Raw genomic sequence first — 16857 nt, forward strand, 5'->3', positions numbered from 1 at the left:
TGATCCCCACCACAAAGTTATTGAGACGAATGTCGCTGCATATGAAAACAACATCATATATTACAAGATTGAATTATTAATATAAACATGGTATATGATAACTTAAGATTATAAAAAAATAAAAATATAAAGATATTTTGTTTTGTTGAAGGAAAAAAAAAGGGAATACGGTTATCCAATAATTTAACAATTAAACTCATTAAACATAATATTATTTTTGAGGAATGATTAATCCTCTTAATTCATTAGCCTAAAAACCATTTTAATTTATTGAATGATGACATATGAAAATTCAATGTAAAAGATTAAGTGAAATATACTTGTTATAAACTAGTTATATACGGCCGCGCGTTGCTGCAGACATAGTTTTGAAATATAATACCACAACCTCAACACCGTAACCACCACCAATAGTCGCAGTTATCACAACCAGTCGCATTCTATGAATAATGTGTTAGTGGGATCAAAGTTTTAAAGGTTTTATACATGCATTAAATAGTTGTATATTAAATTTAAGGAAAAAACTTTTGATATGGAATGTGCAAAATTTTTATGCACGACGACAATAGATCTTATTAGGCGTTATTACTACTATTAAATGTAAATTTTAAATTTTTTTTAACGTTTTTCAAAAAATTTAAAGATCTAATAAAATTAAATTGTTATAGAAGAAATAGATAAAAGAAGAAAAAAAGAGAGACACATATTTGTTTTAGTGTTGAATTGTGGGTTTTCATTTCCCCATTTATGTTGCCAGCTGGTTGAGTGGTTCTATACGTGTTTAAAAAGCACATATCAATGTATGTACCTTTCCATGTATATGAGTAAACACTTCAACCTAAAACACCCCACCGTTACATTCAACTTCAAACTCTCTACCGCATCCAGTCACCCACCAGGCCACCATTATCCTTCTTCAAAATGCGCATACTATTATCAACAATTAAGGCATTGGGTAACACCACCAGGTCAACGGTCAACCCCACCAGGGTATTAGCGGCGACGTCGCCGCTAATACTGGTGACGTGGCGCTTGGTTTTCATCGCCCAAATGATTGTTATTCAACGTCGTCCAGTAACATCATGCAGTACCATCGCCCAAATGGCTGTCATTCAACGTCGTCCAGTAACATCATGCAGTACCATCGCCCAAATGGCTGTCATTCAACGTCGTCCAGTAACATCATGCAGTACCATACTGGTCTGCGACTTTAGGAATCATTATGTGCCATACCGAGCAATACTTTCCATACATTGATAGGATAAAATGATGACAGCCCATCATTTTCGAATATTATATATTACCAACTAAATCACATTCATTTTCAAATGTAAATTTCTCAAAAAAATTTCTTGAGTATAGATATATATTTTTTCAAGACTTTGTGTATCTTTCTTTAACAGTATTTGTAGTTGCTGGTATTGTGTATCTTTCGTTTTCAAGCGTTTTGTTTATATATATATAGTATGGACACCATTAATACTTAATGATGTTGATATTTACTTGAATTGTTTCAGATGGATAGTTTCGAGGATATTTGGGCAGACCAAAAAAATGTACGTATTGAAGTGCCGGATAATGTGTTTGAGCAACCTGATGCAGACGGTGAATATGAATGAGAAGCTGGGGACTTTGAAACTGATGAGGTATTCGGTTCCTTTGAAGAATTAACGGAGTGGGCTCAAAGAACAGCAATGGATTTGGGTTATGTTCTAGTTATACGGCGGACGAACAAAAACTCAAAAGAGGTGGTCAATAAAGTGACACTTATATGTCACCACGGTGGAGCGCGCGATGCAAGGTTAATTGGCCCACCCAAACGGTCCAGTAAGATAGGTTGTCCCTTCACTTTAATAGGCCGCCCTGGGCGTGATGGTGGTTGGAGGTTAACTGCCAAGGATTGGAGACACAATCATGATCCAACTACCAATCTGCAAGGCAATGCATACGCCAGACGGATGACGGATGAAGAAAAGGAATTTGTGGGGACCCAATCGGATCACGGTTTGTACCCACATCAGATCCTGGTAAACCTCAAACTTGAATTTCCAGGAAACTTGACTCGGAAAGGAGACATTACCAACTTCCTAAAAGCGAGAAGAAGGTTGGGCCAAGCAGGGCGTACTCCAATGCAGGTACAAACATTAAATATTCTATTGTACTACGTTGTTGGAATTGACTTATTTACTATATCTTGGTCACTAATCGCAGGTTATGTTTTCACTGTTGCAAGAGAAAAGGTACTTTTACCGGTTCACCACAAATAACAAAAATGGACGCTTGGAGAACCTGTTTTTCATTCATCCAAAATCAATGACCCTATGGCGCGCATTTTCCTGGGTTATTGAAATAGACTCCACGTACAAAACTAACATCTGCAACATGCCGCTAGTTGAGATTGTCGGCGTGACTTCAACGGGGAAGACCTTCAGTTTAGCGTATGCGTTTATCGTAAACGAACGGGAGGCAAATTATCAATGGGTTTTACAATGTCTCAAGTCCACCCTTGTTGATGGCTTTGCCGTTCGTGTCGTTCTTACTGACATGGAGCTGGCCCTGATGAGAGCTTTAAAGGTTGTTATGCCGGAAGCGAAACAACTGCTGTGTAGGTACCATATATGGCAAAACATAATCAAGCACTGTGAACCGGCATTGCGGATGAAGAAAGATGTTAACATTGACATGCTTAACGTTTGGTGGAAAAAAGTCTATCAGTCTCGGACTTTTGACGAGTTTAAGTCAAATGAGAAGGAGTTAAAGGAAAAACTTGTGGGTTTTCCAGGCGTCTACAAGTACCTGACCGATAATTGGTTGTCCCCATACCGAGAGCAGTTTGTGTCCTGTTGGGTCGATGAACACCTCAACTACCAAAACCACACCACAAACAGAGTGGAGGCCGAGCACCATTTACTGAAGGAAGAATTGAGGGGGAAATGCACATTTACTAGAATCCTCCAATGTGTTGATTCTGTCCTGATCAGTCAAGAAGCAGAAATAAGGGGCCAACTGGGGTATAGCAACGGGACCCAGAAGGGGAAACATAATTACAACTGTATGAAGGACCTGTTGGGAAAGATTTCACTTAAAGCTTTGGACATCATGGCTGATGAAATTGTACGCTTAGACAAAGTCCTTAAAAGACATGTTAACAAATGTGGGTGCAAGGTTCAGTCCAGTTGCGGGCTACCATGTGCCTGCAAGATTGCCGAGTACATGCAACGCGGTTAGTACGATTTATTACTTGTATTTTTTCATCAAAACCACATAATTTCGTACACTTATTTATCTCAAAAAAATGCAGGGACTCGTATACAGCCTCATGTCATAGACCCGTTTTGGAAAAAGCTTGACTTAACACCGTGGACATGCGTAGAAGACGAAGACGAAGAAGACGATGTCCATAAAGTCGTTGATGGTCTTACGAATTTCTTGGATCAGCAACCCAAGGCCCAAAAGAAACATTGGTTGTCAAAAATTAAAGACATGTTTAAGCCTGGTAAGACACAAGTGAAAGATCCTCTTGTTCAAAAGACCACACGCGGAAGACCAGTCGGCTCGAAACAAAAGCCGCCAAAGGTATACATAATACATCTTAAAAAATATTTGTCTTATTCAATAAATACAGTATATATAACTACCTCAGTTAAGGAAACTGATTCTTACTAATGGTCCAGGTGCCGGATCTCAACACCAACCCACCTGGGCTACGAAAATCCAAGTCCAGTCGACTGAGGGAATACAAGGTGCCAGATTTGAACAAACCTCCACCTGCGCAACACGCCAAACACAGTACGTACGAGCCGTCCCAGTCCTGCCGTTATCCCGAGAAACGAAACTTGTTCGACGATCAATCCCACCCTGAATCAGAATGGGTCAAAGATAATCCTGACATTTTCGGAAACCTGCACCCATATCCAGGTCTTGATGATATATATACTTTCGGGGAGCCGTCCCAATCCTACAGGGACGGGGATACACCATATGTGACACAAAAATTATATGGATTCGGCGATACGTCCCAAGACCATTGGCTCAACTATGACCAACCATATTCCAACTTAGTTGATGACATCTTCGGGCCACCACATACACAATCTAGAAATGAACCCATATATGAATCAAGGCAGGCGTAGGTGTCAGATCCAGAGTTAGGGGCACAGTCATCGGCCAGTTGGGTTGGGTATGTTGCGGAACCGTATAACGCCAGTCTTTCCAAAAATTACGCTTGGGTACTAGGTGAGATACCATCGTCTCGTGTGGGCCCGCAAATAAAACTCAGGCGGCTCCTCACGTCGCCCATCATTATCTTCCTATATATACATTAATCAAAGTTATATATTTGTATGTGTATCTCTGTATAGATATATGTTTACATACGTGGATATAAATAATTACGTATAACTTACAGCGTAACGCCATTTACGCTGAGCGTATGACTGCCGACCGTGAGTACTGACAAAATTATTTTGTTGCTGCCTGTTTGTCGTGTTTCTTTGGGCAGCAATCATCCGGGGCTCGCTGGTCCAGTAACCCAGTAGATAACTCCACACCTGTGGAGGCATCCCGTACGGAGGTTGACCCTCAAGTTCTGCCAGCCTCTGGGACCCACCCCTGTCAGTGAACCAAGTCTTTTTGAATTTTGCTTTTTTATCCCTGTAGATCTTGAGGGCAACCTGACGAATCATCCTGGTCACGGCCTCTCGTAACGGATGATTTTCTGGGTGACCTAGATATGGTTCTAAGTAGAACCGTCTCTGCAATAGTACCAAGTAATAGTTAGCATCTACCATATTTTTTAAATGACGTATTTAAATAGTAAAAAAAAATAGTTTTATACCATAAGCCAGTCAGTAAGTCCATCCTTGATGGGCTGGGGCACCTGATCCCACGACTCGTAATTATGTGGGACGGTAGCGACATAGGTCCCCAAATAGCTCTTGTACCACTTGGCGTGGTCCCCGATTGCCTGCCACCTACTAAGATCGTTATTCAACATAAGCGAGATTCGGCGTCCCGAATTCTGAAACTCGCGCTCCAGATCGTTGTTAGCAGCAACAGCTCTCCCTGTGCTAATACCTGCAAAACAAAATAAAATAACAAACATATATATATATATATATGTATAAATATATACCATATATTTATATGCAACGTACATTAATATATACTTACCACCTGTACGCCTACAACCCCATTCGGGGTTCCACCCCCAATTTGGAGGGTCGTTGCCACCATCTCCGCTGTGAAGTGCAGCCATTTTAACCTACATCAGTTATACAATTTATAAAATAATATAAACAAACATAAATGTTATAAAAAAAGGTGCAAATTAAATTAACATATTTTGGACACAAAATTGTTTTTCAAAATTACTATACCTAAAATGCCCACATTTTTGCAACTTTTTTTCAAACCTTAGTTTCTAACATTAATACGAACCTAATAAAAACTATATTAATGAACTATAATAAACAATAATTATAACTACAAATGTTTTCCTAAAAATTAATGAATTTTTAAAAATCATATCATTCCTAACTATAATAACATAAATAATCTTTCCTAACTATACTACTATAACATTTCTATAACTAATACTTTCTAACATATATTTACTAACACTTGTTTTTTAACATAGATTACATAAAATAGAGTAGTTAATAACTGATATTAATATTTTTTTCCCTAAAATAATACTCCATGTATTTATTTACTATATTATCATTATGATTATTATTATTATTATATACTTACATATAATACTAGTTACCATACATGAATATGACCAAGCATAGCATGAGTACAACAAATATATTTGTTAACATTAACATATATTAAAATAAAAATAATTATTTAAAAGGTAAATGAGTGTTACCTCGTCTGAAAAATGGTTCATCGGAAAAATGAGTACAACAAAAAACGTGGTGTCTGGCTGGCCGGAAAAAAGGTAGTCGCCGGAAAAATAAAGCGCCGGAGTTCGCCGGAAAACTAAAAAATCTGGTTTGGCGTATATCAGTGGAAAATACGTTCCCCGCAAAACTGGTTGGCCGGAAATCTTTTTCGCCGGAAAAAAGTCGCCGCTAAAACCCAACCTGAAAATGGACTCCGGGACGTCGGAAAACGTGGGTCGTGTAAAAAGGATTGTTGATAACGAGGATGAGGGGATAGATGGCCCGATTTTGTGAGTTAAACGAATGGAGAAGAAAATAAATTACGGAGGAAGGGAGGATGAGTTCGGAGGAGAAGGAGATGAATAAACGCAGGAGGAGATGAATGGAGAAGACGTGGTTTATATCGACAAGCGCAAGTGGGGGGACCCACTATTTGCGGCGACGTCGCCGCTAATAGTGGGGTCCACACCCACGAGATTCGGGAATGGTTACAGACATCACGTGAATGGTTACAGACGTTGACTGACAGAGGGGCCCACTATTAGCGGCGACGTCGCCGCTAATAGTGGGTGGTCGGGTTACACCTTTTCCCCTGGTCGGGTTACGCGCTTCGACAATTAAACACACATATGAACTTATTTCAATCATCATCGCAAATCTAACCTAGATGTAATTATTCACGCATTTTCCGACCACCAGACACGACCCTGCCGTTGACACACCACCACTACATTGTTCTTCATCTTTATCTTCTGGTAATTTTTATTTTGAGTCGTTATCGGTACATCTTATTTGTTGCTTGTTTGAAGACGATGACTGTGAAGTGATAACGGTTTTTCCGGTCACCGTTGTTATTTCCGATGATGGCCGACAGAGTAAGTAGTTATTTCGAGCCATTATTTTTTTTTTGTTGATGATGAAGATATGTCTTTGTGGTGGTAGTGGTTGTTGCAAAGTTATCAGATGAAGATCCCGCGTTGGTTAACACCAGTAGCATCTTCTTTGTCTTTTTTTCCCTTTCCTTGTAGTAGTTTAGATCTAGGGATGTTTATTCTAATGATGTTATTATAAAAATGGTTCATCAGATTCGCTCCGCTGTCGTTCGGTGCGGTGGGTCTCGCCGGTGCTGGTTGTTACCCGGCGGTGGTCAATCGGTGGGTGTTGCCTGCGCTGGTTGTTGGCCGGCGGTGGTGAAGGAAGAAGTGTGTTACCGGCGTTGGTTGTTGGCCGACGGTGGCATATGTCTTAATTGTTATGCTTTAAAAGTTATACCTTGTGTATGAGAAATTGTAAATTGTTGTTGTAACTGAACCGCTACCGTACCGGTACCAGTTCAGATGGTACTGTAGCGGTTGGAATTGGGATTGTTATATATATAATATAATGGGTTAAAAGGTAAGGCTAAAAATTTAGGAGTTTTTGTTATTTTTATTTTCTTATCAAACTAGAAAACACACTCTCTTGGAAGTTGGAATTATCTCACGTGCTGTCAGTAGAAGTCACGTGCTATATCAAAAGCTCTAAAAATTCAATTATAGCGATTCGCCGGTCACTCTCCGGCACCGGCACTCTGCCTCTGACAACTAACCGGCAGTCTCAATCCAACTCCAGCTTCCTAACGTCTACTTCTTGCCTGGGTTAGTCCTTTTCAAATACTTTATATGTGTGTACTAAGTTTCTTTTGAACATATATCATGATTCTTGAATAACCCTTCATAAGGGGTTTTTGAGCTCTGTTCAAATAAGTGCTTATGTCTTGTTCAAAATAGGAAACCCACTTATCTGGCTTAAAAATAAGTGCTTTTTCTTTTTATGTAATTATATATGCTAAAACTCGATCTAATAGCCAAACACTATGGTGTTATATATATATAGCTTTTGAAAAACAATCTATGTGCTCCAATTTTTTCGGTTGCTTAAGGTTAGAGTGTCGATTTTTCAATGGTTATGAATGCTATGAATATACACATGGAATCAAAATTTGTAGAAACCACGGGTCAAAAATAGACAGTGTTGCATATGAGTCAAACTCATCGTATTGGGTTGAACCGAAGGCACGGTTTAATTGGGTCAACTAGTACCCCAAGTTTGGGTTTTCTTTTTCTTGTATCAGCCACTGAACACACATATTATACTATTATTATGATTATGATACCGAGACTACGATAAGAGACTTCGATCTTATAAACGCAACACCCATGGCTTAGGAACTGAGTTCATCTGCTTTCTATACATAGCATATATCTGGTGTAGAGATGTCAATGTCTTGGTTTGAGTGTCTAATGCTTGAAATTTTGTTATTGGACTCGGTCAGATAGGCTAAAGAGATGGACATTGATTTGGTTTGCCGTTTAAATAAAGCCATGTTCTCAAGAGTCCATCATACTAGTTACTAAAATGTAAGCCAACAGCCATGAAATTTATTTATTTTGTTATGTATATTTATTCATCAGATTCATATACTAAAGAACTTCAGGGTTGTTGGTAGTTAAGCAAATGTGGAACATCCAGAAGTTGGTACATCTGCTAAACCTCACGCTCGTCTTCCTATCCCTTCTCTCAGAAACAACACAGCAAGTACCTGAAGATGCCGTCACCCACTTTCAACGATATCTTCGTATAAAGACCTCCCACCCTGATCCAGACTACTCTACTGCCGTTTCCTTTCTCAATACCTTAGCCAAATCCATTCCCAACCTCCAAACGCAAACACTCTACTTAACTACCCAACAGAAACCTCTCCTTCTCGTCACTTTCCCTGGTTCAAAGCCATGGCTCCCATCCATCCTCCTTAACTCCCACCTTGATTCCGTCCCTGCTGAACCCTCAAAGTGGTTATATCCTCCCTTCTCAGCAGTCAAAATCGATGATGGGAAGATCTTTGCTCGAGGTGCCTAGGATGACAAATGCATTGCTATCTAGTACTTAGAAGCCATTAGAAACATCCTTCTAAGAGACCCCGAGTTCAAACCAGTACGAACAGTTCATATATGTTATGTGCCTGATGAGGAAATTGGTGGGTTTGATGGGATGGCCAAGTTTGTAGAATCAGAGGAGTTCAAAAAAATGAATGTTGGGTTTTTTCTTGATGAGGGACAAGCTTCGACTAATGATCAGTATCGGGTTTTTTACGCTGACAGATCTCCTTGGAATCTTGTAATCAAGGCTATTGGGATGCCAGGACATGGTTCAAGGATGTTTGATAACAGTGCCATGGAAAACTTGATGAAGAGTGCCGAGGTCGTGTCCAAGTTTAGGGAAAACCAGTTTGACTTGGTTAAGGCTGGGGTGTTAGCAAACTCCGAGGTTATATCAGCAAACCCTGTCTATTTGAAAGCAGGAATACCTGCTGGGGATGGTAACTTTGCCATGAACATGCAACCGTCTGAAGCGGAAGCTGGTTATGATGTTCGTTTACCACCAACTGTTGATCCAGATTTATTGAGGAAACGAATTGCTGATGAATGGGCACCTGCAACAAGGAACATGACTTATCATATTCTCGAGAAAGGACCGCTGAGAGATTATTTGGGGCGGCCTCTAATGACTGCCACAAACGAGTCAAATCCATGGTGGGCTGTTTTCAAACGGGCTATTGAAGTGTCTGGTGAGATACTCTCAAAACCAGAGATATTGACTTCAACTACAGATGCTAAATATTTAAGACAACTGGGGATCCCGACACTTGGTTTTTCACCTATGAAGAACACCCCAATTTTACTCCATGATCATAATGAACTTTTGAAGGATACCGTTTTTTTGGAGGGAATTAAGGTCTATGAATCCATCAATCAAGGCTTTGAGTTCCTTTGAAGGAGAAACACCTGATTACAAATACAAGATTAAATAATGGACGCCCATTTTTATCTTTTTGATTGCTTGTTGTATCTATACATGTCAGCATAAGTGTCATTTGTCCCTGCTGAATTCTATCTCAATCCTATTTTAGATTGCAGAACCCATTGTTGTATAATATAATATCATGTATTAGACAGTTTGTTTTGAATAAGAAAGGTGAAATATTGCTTTGATAATTCGTTGTTAAACTTTGAGCTTTTTGTTAATGGCTTGACCTCTAAACCTGTAAAAGCAAATAAATATACATATGGGGTTCTTTTCACCATCTTCATCAAGGGTCCTGGGAAATTTTAAACTCAACTTTTGTATACTATTGGAATCATGAGGAAATTAGGATTCTCAGAAAATGAACAAAGATTTAGCAAACAAATAAGAATGCCAAAATTTGTTGATAAAGTAAAAGGAGGCACACGAGCTACTAAAATTAAAATGACAAAAGTGAACCAGAACATATGTAAAATATGAAGAACAGATCATAAAAGGAAAAACCTTTATACCTATCGTGTTCTGCCAAACACTGATCATATCCTAAGCGATTGACCACGTTCATCTTTATCAAGTGGTTTGTTCCCACTAACCGAAACCTTTGTCAAGATCTTGTCCAAATCAACATGTCTATCTCTAGGACCACCCTTTTCATTTGCACCTGTGAACCACTTATCTGGTTTAAACTGGCATATCTTCCTAATCTTCTTCTGGTCGACGCCACCATAGAATTCCTCATCAGTGTCCTTCCTTGGCTTGTATAAGGTGGAAAGAGTAGGTTGAGCAGTAAATAGGCCTTTGTCATACACATTGTACTGATCGTCCATTGCAAAAACTGAATCCGTCCCCATTTAATCTCTGATCATACATCGCCTTACCCTGAAATGCTGCACCAACAGATGCCATACCAAGACTCCAAGAGCCACCTTTTCACTGATGTCACGGTCTTTGTCACTAGTAAACTTGCTCCATTTTGCATCTAATCTTCTTTCCCTTTCTCTCTGCGTCTGTCCTTGAGAATCCTGTCCCTTTGCAACCTTCCATGATCTATCATGGGCTCATCGATATCCATCTTAGAATTTACAACATCAGCAGGTGTCACACCACCAGTATCAACTCTCTGAAATCTCGCCTTGTGAGCTAAAGCACGGAGTTCCTGAATTCTATTCTTTTTTTTTTTTTTTATCAACATTTCCTTTGGAACCTTTGCCCTCATGTCAAGACCTTATGTAGCTTTCTGTTCTACAACATACAACGCCTCTGACAAATTAGAAAATTTCTTATCAATTTGAACCTCTTGAGGCCCTCTACAATCAGCTGCTAAATGTTTATCAAGCGGAATAGTATGACCCTTAGGATTATTTGAACATGAAAACAACTGTAATCTCCGTGTTACTTCTCTGTGCCTTGAATCCCTTCAAACCAACAAGGCAACAAGGTCAAATCTCAGACTAAAATAGTGAATATTGTAAAACTACACACCACACACTCTGTGTCGACGATGGATTCCACAGACACCAACTTGCCAATTCCCAAATTCCGGTGGTTATTTCTAAACTATGTTCCTAAATGAATTTATGATTACATATAGCCAGTTTTAAAGATTCAAGATCATACTTATTGTTTAAAGGATGGTTGCACACTAGCTAATACAAGTAGAAAATTTTGAAATATCAGGTAATTTATCAATGGACACGCATCACACACAGCAAATAATGAGACCTGCTATAGAGAAAACACTATGGACACTCCCTCACGTTGTGACACACAGGCACAACGTAAGGGGATTGATGATCACGTATGAAATTCAGCAGATAGACTCTAAATAAGGAAAAACTTATAACAGATAGAGTCTCACTGTATTACCAACATTTAAGATACCAAAAACAACCATTCCATCCAATTACAGTTATCAAACAATCATAACACTATTTCTTAGCAAGAAACAAATCTTCACAAGCACATCCTGTATTTAACCAAGACACTTGGTTGTATAGACACACCTCTCCTCAAGCATAGTTCAGGCAGAGTACATCATCATACACATAAAAGCCTCCTTGTGGTGTGAGCATCAAATGAAAGATCTGCACACAAAAATGAAAAGAAAAAAAAAGTTTGTGTTTTCAACCATGTTAGTGCACACAAAAACTTCTCCAACCATGTTAGTGTTTCATTTGACGATGGCTTCAATGCTTCATTTATTCTCATAAAAGTGTGAACATGAAAAGAAAATAAACATGCCGTTATAGTATAGGTAAAGCTTCCGGTAATAATCTTTGAGAAGAGATCAATTTTTTAACGGAGATCATTAAACACAAGAACTACTAGAGGAAACCATTTTCATGTACACTTCAACAGCAACATACACAGTCTCATTACTAGAGTCTGAATCTTACCTGTGATGCTTTAACTTCCATATCATGTGCGACAGCTTCCTTATTGCAAGACAGCTCCAACTCAATCAATCAGTTGCTCGGGGAGAAGGGGTGTCTTTTTGAACATGGAATCGGATATGAGTTGACATGCATATATCAGATCCACGCTCAAAGTGGCCGTTGTCATTGCAATTGCATATTTCAAAAAAAGAATGAAGCTCACTCCTCCCATATCGGTAATAACCGTCATGAATCTCATCCTCACCATCCTTATCCCCGGGGGTGTTACCTAGATAGAAGTTGACAACATCAACAGCTACACCTGTCTCTCTATAAGACTGGCAACCAAATTCTTTAGCATCTTGACTAGTCAGATCTGTAAGACTGGCAACCAAGAAAGAAACATAATTAATAAGCCAACATGTTTATCTATACATATACATCTAATATAAACTAGAAAGGGGTGATTTGTTTTTAACTTTATTTATAGTGTGGGTAACGTAACCAACAGTTCAGAATCAGTGGTGGTGGAGAGTTCCTATGTGATAATAGTTGCCATTTACTCAAGTAGAGATTCAAGTTTTTTGAATCAGGATGATGATTTTCTTTTCTAAAAAATCGATGACGATGGTTATTTAAAGTAACGAACAAAGTTTTTTCCTCTAAAGGATTGTGTACACTCCAAATGCATGCTTTTCTAAGTGTGGGTAGAAAAGCAACTCAAATTGTGTACACTCCAAACCAGTAAATACAACAAAGAACGAAGAATATTAATTGTTAGGACAACATCAAAAAAAGGTTAGGGTTTTTTTCCCCATTAAATCTTAATAGGATCAAGTAAGAGCTAGACTGATGATATATAAGATTAAAAGAAATAAATAATTATGTATAGAGACACACGCTAAATAAATAATTAGAATTACATACCCTCCAATGATAAAAAAGCATCGTTGGTTTTTTATCCCGGAGCCTGAGCGACGGTATAAGAGGAAAGCGAGCATGTGTTAACGCATGTACGTACAAGGTCCAACTCACCTTCCCAATCGCAGGGATATATTTCTGAGAAAGAGGCACGGTTAATAAAACCTACATTATAATAAAACCTGCATTAATTAAAAAGAAGCCTACTTTGGAGGGAATCATGAATTTGCGTAAGAGATCTAGTAGGACGAAGCAGATTATGATAACGAGACGAACCCAATGTGTATAAGGCCACGACAGTATCTTGATGTTCCTGTAACAATAACAAAACATATAAAATACATAAAACATAATCATCACTTTTAATATATTTATATATATATATAGTGTAAAAAACTTTTTAACGAGATTATAATTGGGCATGAAAATTCCATGCTGTAAAAAAAATTCATTTGTTCACACTTTGTTATAAAAAATGTGAAAAAGTTTATGAATTTAATCATATATAAAAATGTGTAGAAAAAAAATTACATTTAAAAGTATAAATAAATTTCAAAGTTTAATTTTTCATACTTATAAGTGTGTAAACAAAATTTTAATACTTAAAAGTGTGAATAAGTGTTAAATATTTTCACACTTAAAAGTATAAAAGTCAATTTGTAACACATTATTTCTTTACACCAAGTGTTACAAATTAACTTTCACACTCTAAAGTGTGAACAATTGATATATTTTTACACACTTGAAAGTGTGAACTTTTCTTTTCCACATGTATAAGTATGTAAATATTGTGATTTTTTAAAATTTTTTCACACTTTGAAATGTAAATTATTTCTACACATTTTTAAATGTGAATAAATTTACAAAAATTTTTATACTTTTTAAAGGTATGAAAAAACAAGTGTGAGTAAATAATATATTTGTTGTAGTGTATACGTTCTGCAAATTTAGTTTTGCAATAATGTTCAATAGCATCACACTGAGTCATAAGTTTTTGGCGAGACGACATCCAATGAGAATTGTCAACGCAGATGACTATAACCTGAAAGATATATGTTTTTGATTGAGAACGAGAATTATTATTATTATTATAAAGAAAGAAAAAAAGAATATGAACGAAAATAGATAAACAGATAAATAGAAACCTCGGCAACCGCACCCGCCATGAGTATGATGATTCTTCAAGGTGCTTCAAGATTATATATATAGGAAAACAGTAACACCAACCAGTTGATTTTTTAAAAAAAAAAAAAAAAATCACCAAACAATCATCATCTAAAACAGATCAATCGAACAAAAACTAACAGGATGGTGAGAATTTAAGTTAGAAAAAATAAAATAGATAAACAAGGTTACGGTCTTACGGCTACGGAGTGAAAAAACTAACAGGTTACTTGCGGCCTAAGACCCTAGCCCAGCCCAAGAAGGGAGGCCCATTCGGCTACTGTTGACTGGAAGGTTGAAACTTGGAAAGAAGCGAGTGGGATACTATACTCTCAAAAATGAAAAACCAGGAGATCGATATATTTAAGACAATTAATTAACTTGGTTTTTGAAGAACACCCCAATTTTACTCCATGATCGATCATAACGAGTTTTTGAAGGATACCGTTTTCTTGGAGGGGATTAAGGTCTATATATGAATCCATCATCAAGGCTTTGATGGGGCAAAAGTGTGATTAGCAATAATGTTCAATAGCATCACACTGAGTCATAAATTTCTTTTGAGACGACATCCAATGAGAATTGTCAACGCAGATGACTATAACGTGAAAATATATGTTTTTGATTGAGAACGAGAATTATTATTATTATTATTATTATTATAAAGAAAGAAAAAAGGAATATGAACGAAAATAGATAAATAAATAAATAGAAACCTCAGGAACGGCACCCGCCATGAGTATGATGATTCTTCAAGGTGCCTGGAGATTATATAGAAAAACAGTACCAGTTGATTTTGAAAAAATAAAGCTGTAATAAATAGACTTTTTTTAAAAAGAAACCGACTCGGCTACAGAGTAAACCGAACCTACGAATTAAAAAGGTTACAGAGTTAAAAGGGGAATATATACAAGATCCCTAACCCGGCCCAAGAAGGGAGGCCCAATCGGCTACCTGAAAATTAACAGTATCGAAAATTAAAGAAAAAAAGATACAGCAATAACAATAATTTAAAGATAATGATTTCATGCAGAATCAATCATGATCAGAAGGTTTAACATAAACTCATATCTTAGGTTTTTTTGTATACAAGACTAATTAATGCCATATCATATTTGTAACATTCGTTAAATTTTAAAAACCATTACCAAATTGGTCTCGTGCCACCCTAGCTGGTTAAAAGATATTTTCGATTTTACCTAAAATCTTGCGTTCGATCATGATGATGATATAATTTTTAGGGTTTTTCCTTCGAAATACTTGTAACGACCCATGGTCAACTTCTTGTTGTCTAGGGTACGTGTAAGGCTTCACCATTATATCTTAAGGTGTTTCCTGATGTTTTATTCCGATCGAATGTTTTGAAAAAAGAGAAATTGCTCTAGTGACAAGAGTTACTCTCGGATTCTTTGTACACAAACAAATTAAACTCGGTTAGACGGACACAAGGAGTCAAATATACCTCGTCATCCAGATATATAACCTTAACCTTAACCACGGAAAAACTTAAAATATTTAATTATAACTATTAGATGATCAAATCGGTTATATAGAAAAGAGAAGAAGCCACCTAACAAATTGAGCGAGATGATTATTTCTACTGTTAGGTTAAAACTTCTTACTTTTAGGTTCAAGAAAAATCCTAGAGTGGAAAGGATGTTGGATGCATGGAATCTGCCTTTGTCGCTTCTCATTTCCCGTTAGTCTTTTCGTTTTGTAACTAGATATTAGGCATTTCATGTAATTTCCGCCAGCTGCTTGGCATTTTGTTGTGTGGATGTTGCACTTTTAGCGCATAGACATTTGTAAAGTCGATCGGGATCTACCTTATCGCCTGATTGTATTTGTGATATAATAACATAAACAAAGGGTAACTTTTTACCCAAAAAACTATTAGATGATCATCAATAGTATTATATATGTATATATGGGTTGTACATAGTAGCGGAGCCAGTAGGGGGCTGGCCGGTGCTCAGCCTCCTCCAACCTGCCATTTTTTCTACGAGGTTCATAATTCTCAAAGATTTGCCAACCCAGCCACCCCCAATCTGTAAATATGTTGGAGATCAAAATTTATCTTGGACTTTACTTGTGATTTTCGATTAATATTGAACAACCTATATGCTCTCTATCATGATTAATGTATATTTTTTGTTATGTTTAAATTAGTCGTTGAGAGAAAAAGATGTAGTTTACGGTCTTCAATGGAGGTTTTTTTTAATGTGAATATGGTGGAGAAGATGGTCTACATACACAGCTTTTCCTAAAATTTTGAATACTTCGTATATTTAATGACCCATTTTGTGAAAAACACCTTTTACATACATTTACAATTCACATTGGTCCCTAACTTTTTAATTTTTTTCCATTTTCACTACTTTCAAGTTTCAAACAAACAAATATCACATTTTACAACGACAAGGATTTTAGTAGAAAGCTTTTTACACGATCCACGAATCACTATTACCTGAAAAACAATTCTGACTCTAATTACCTCCAAGATAGTATTATCACTCCTCTACTTTTTAAAGATTAACATCATTTTATTATTCTAAATAAAATTGGATGAATAAAAGGTTTTAGAAGACAATATCACATATAGAATATGCTAATATTCGAAAATGCTCAAAAATATATGTTTGTCGTCGCCGAGCCCCCTTAAC

At 37.2% G+C, this 16857-nt stretch overlaps 2 pseudogenes; one reads left to right on the top strand and one right to left on the bottom strand.

The window, feature by feature from the left end:
• The first annotated feature begins 7334 nt into the window (after positions 1–7334).
• Positions 7335–9925, top strand: LOC122581470 (annotated as a pseudogene).
• Positions 9926–10270: 345 nt separating this feature from the next.
• On the bottom strand, positions 10271–12151 carry LOC122593050 (annotated as a pseudogene).
• Between the last annotated feature and the right edge of the window lie 4706 nt (positions 12152–16857).

This window comes from Erigeron canadensis, chromosome 1, assembly GCF_010389155.1.
Source record: "Erigeron canadensis isolate Cc75 chromosome 1, C_canadensis_v1, whole genome shotgun sequence".
Taxonomy (NCBI): domain Eukaryota; kingdom Viridiplantae; phylum Streptophyta; class Magnoliopsida; order Asterales; family Asteraceae; genus Erigeron; species Erigeron canadensis.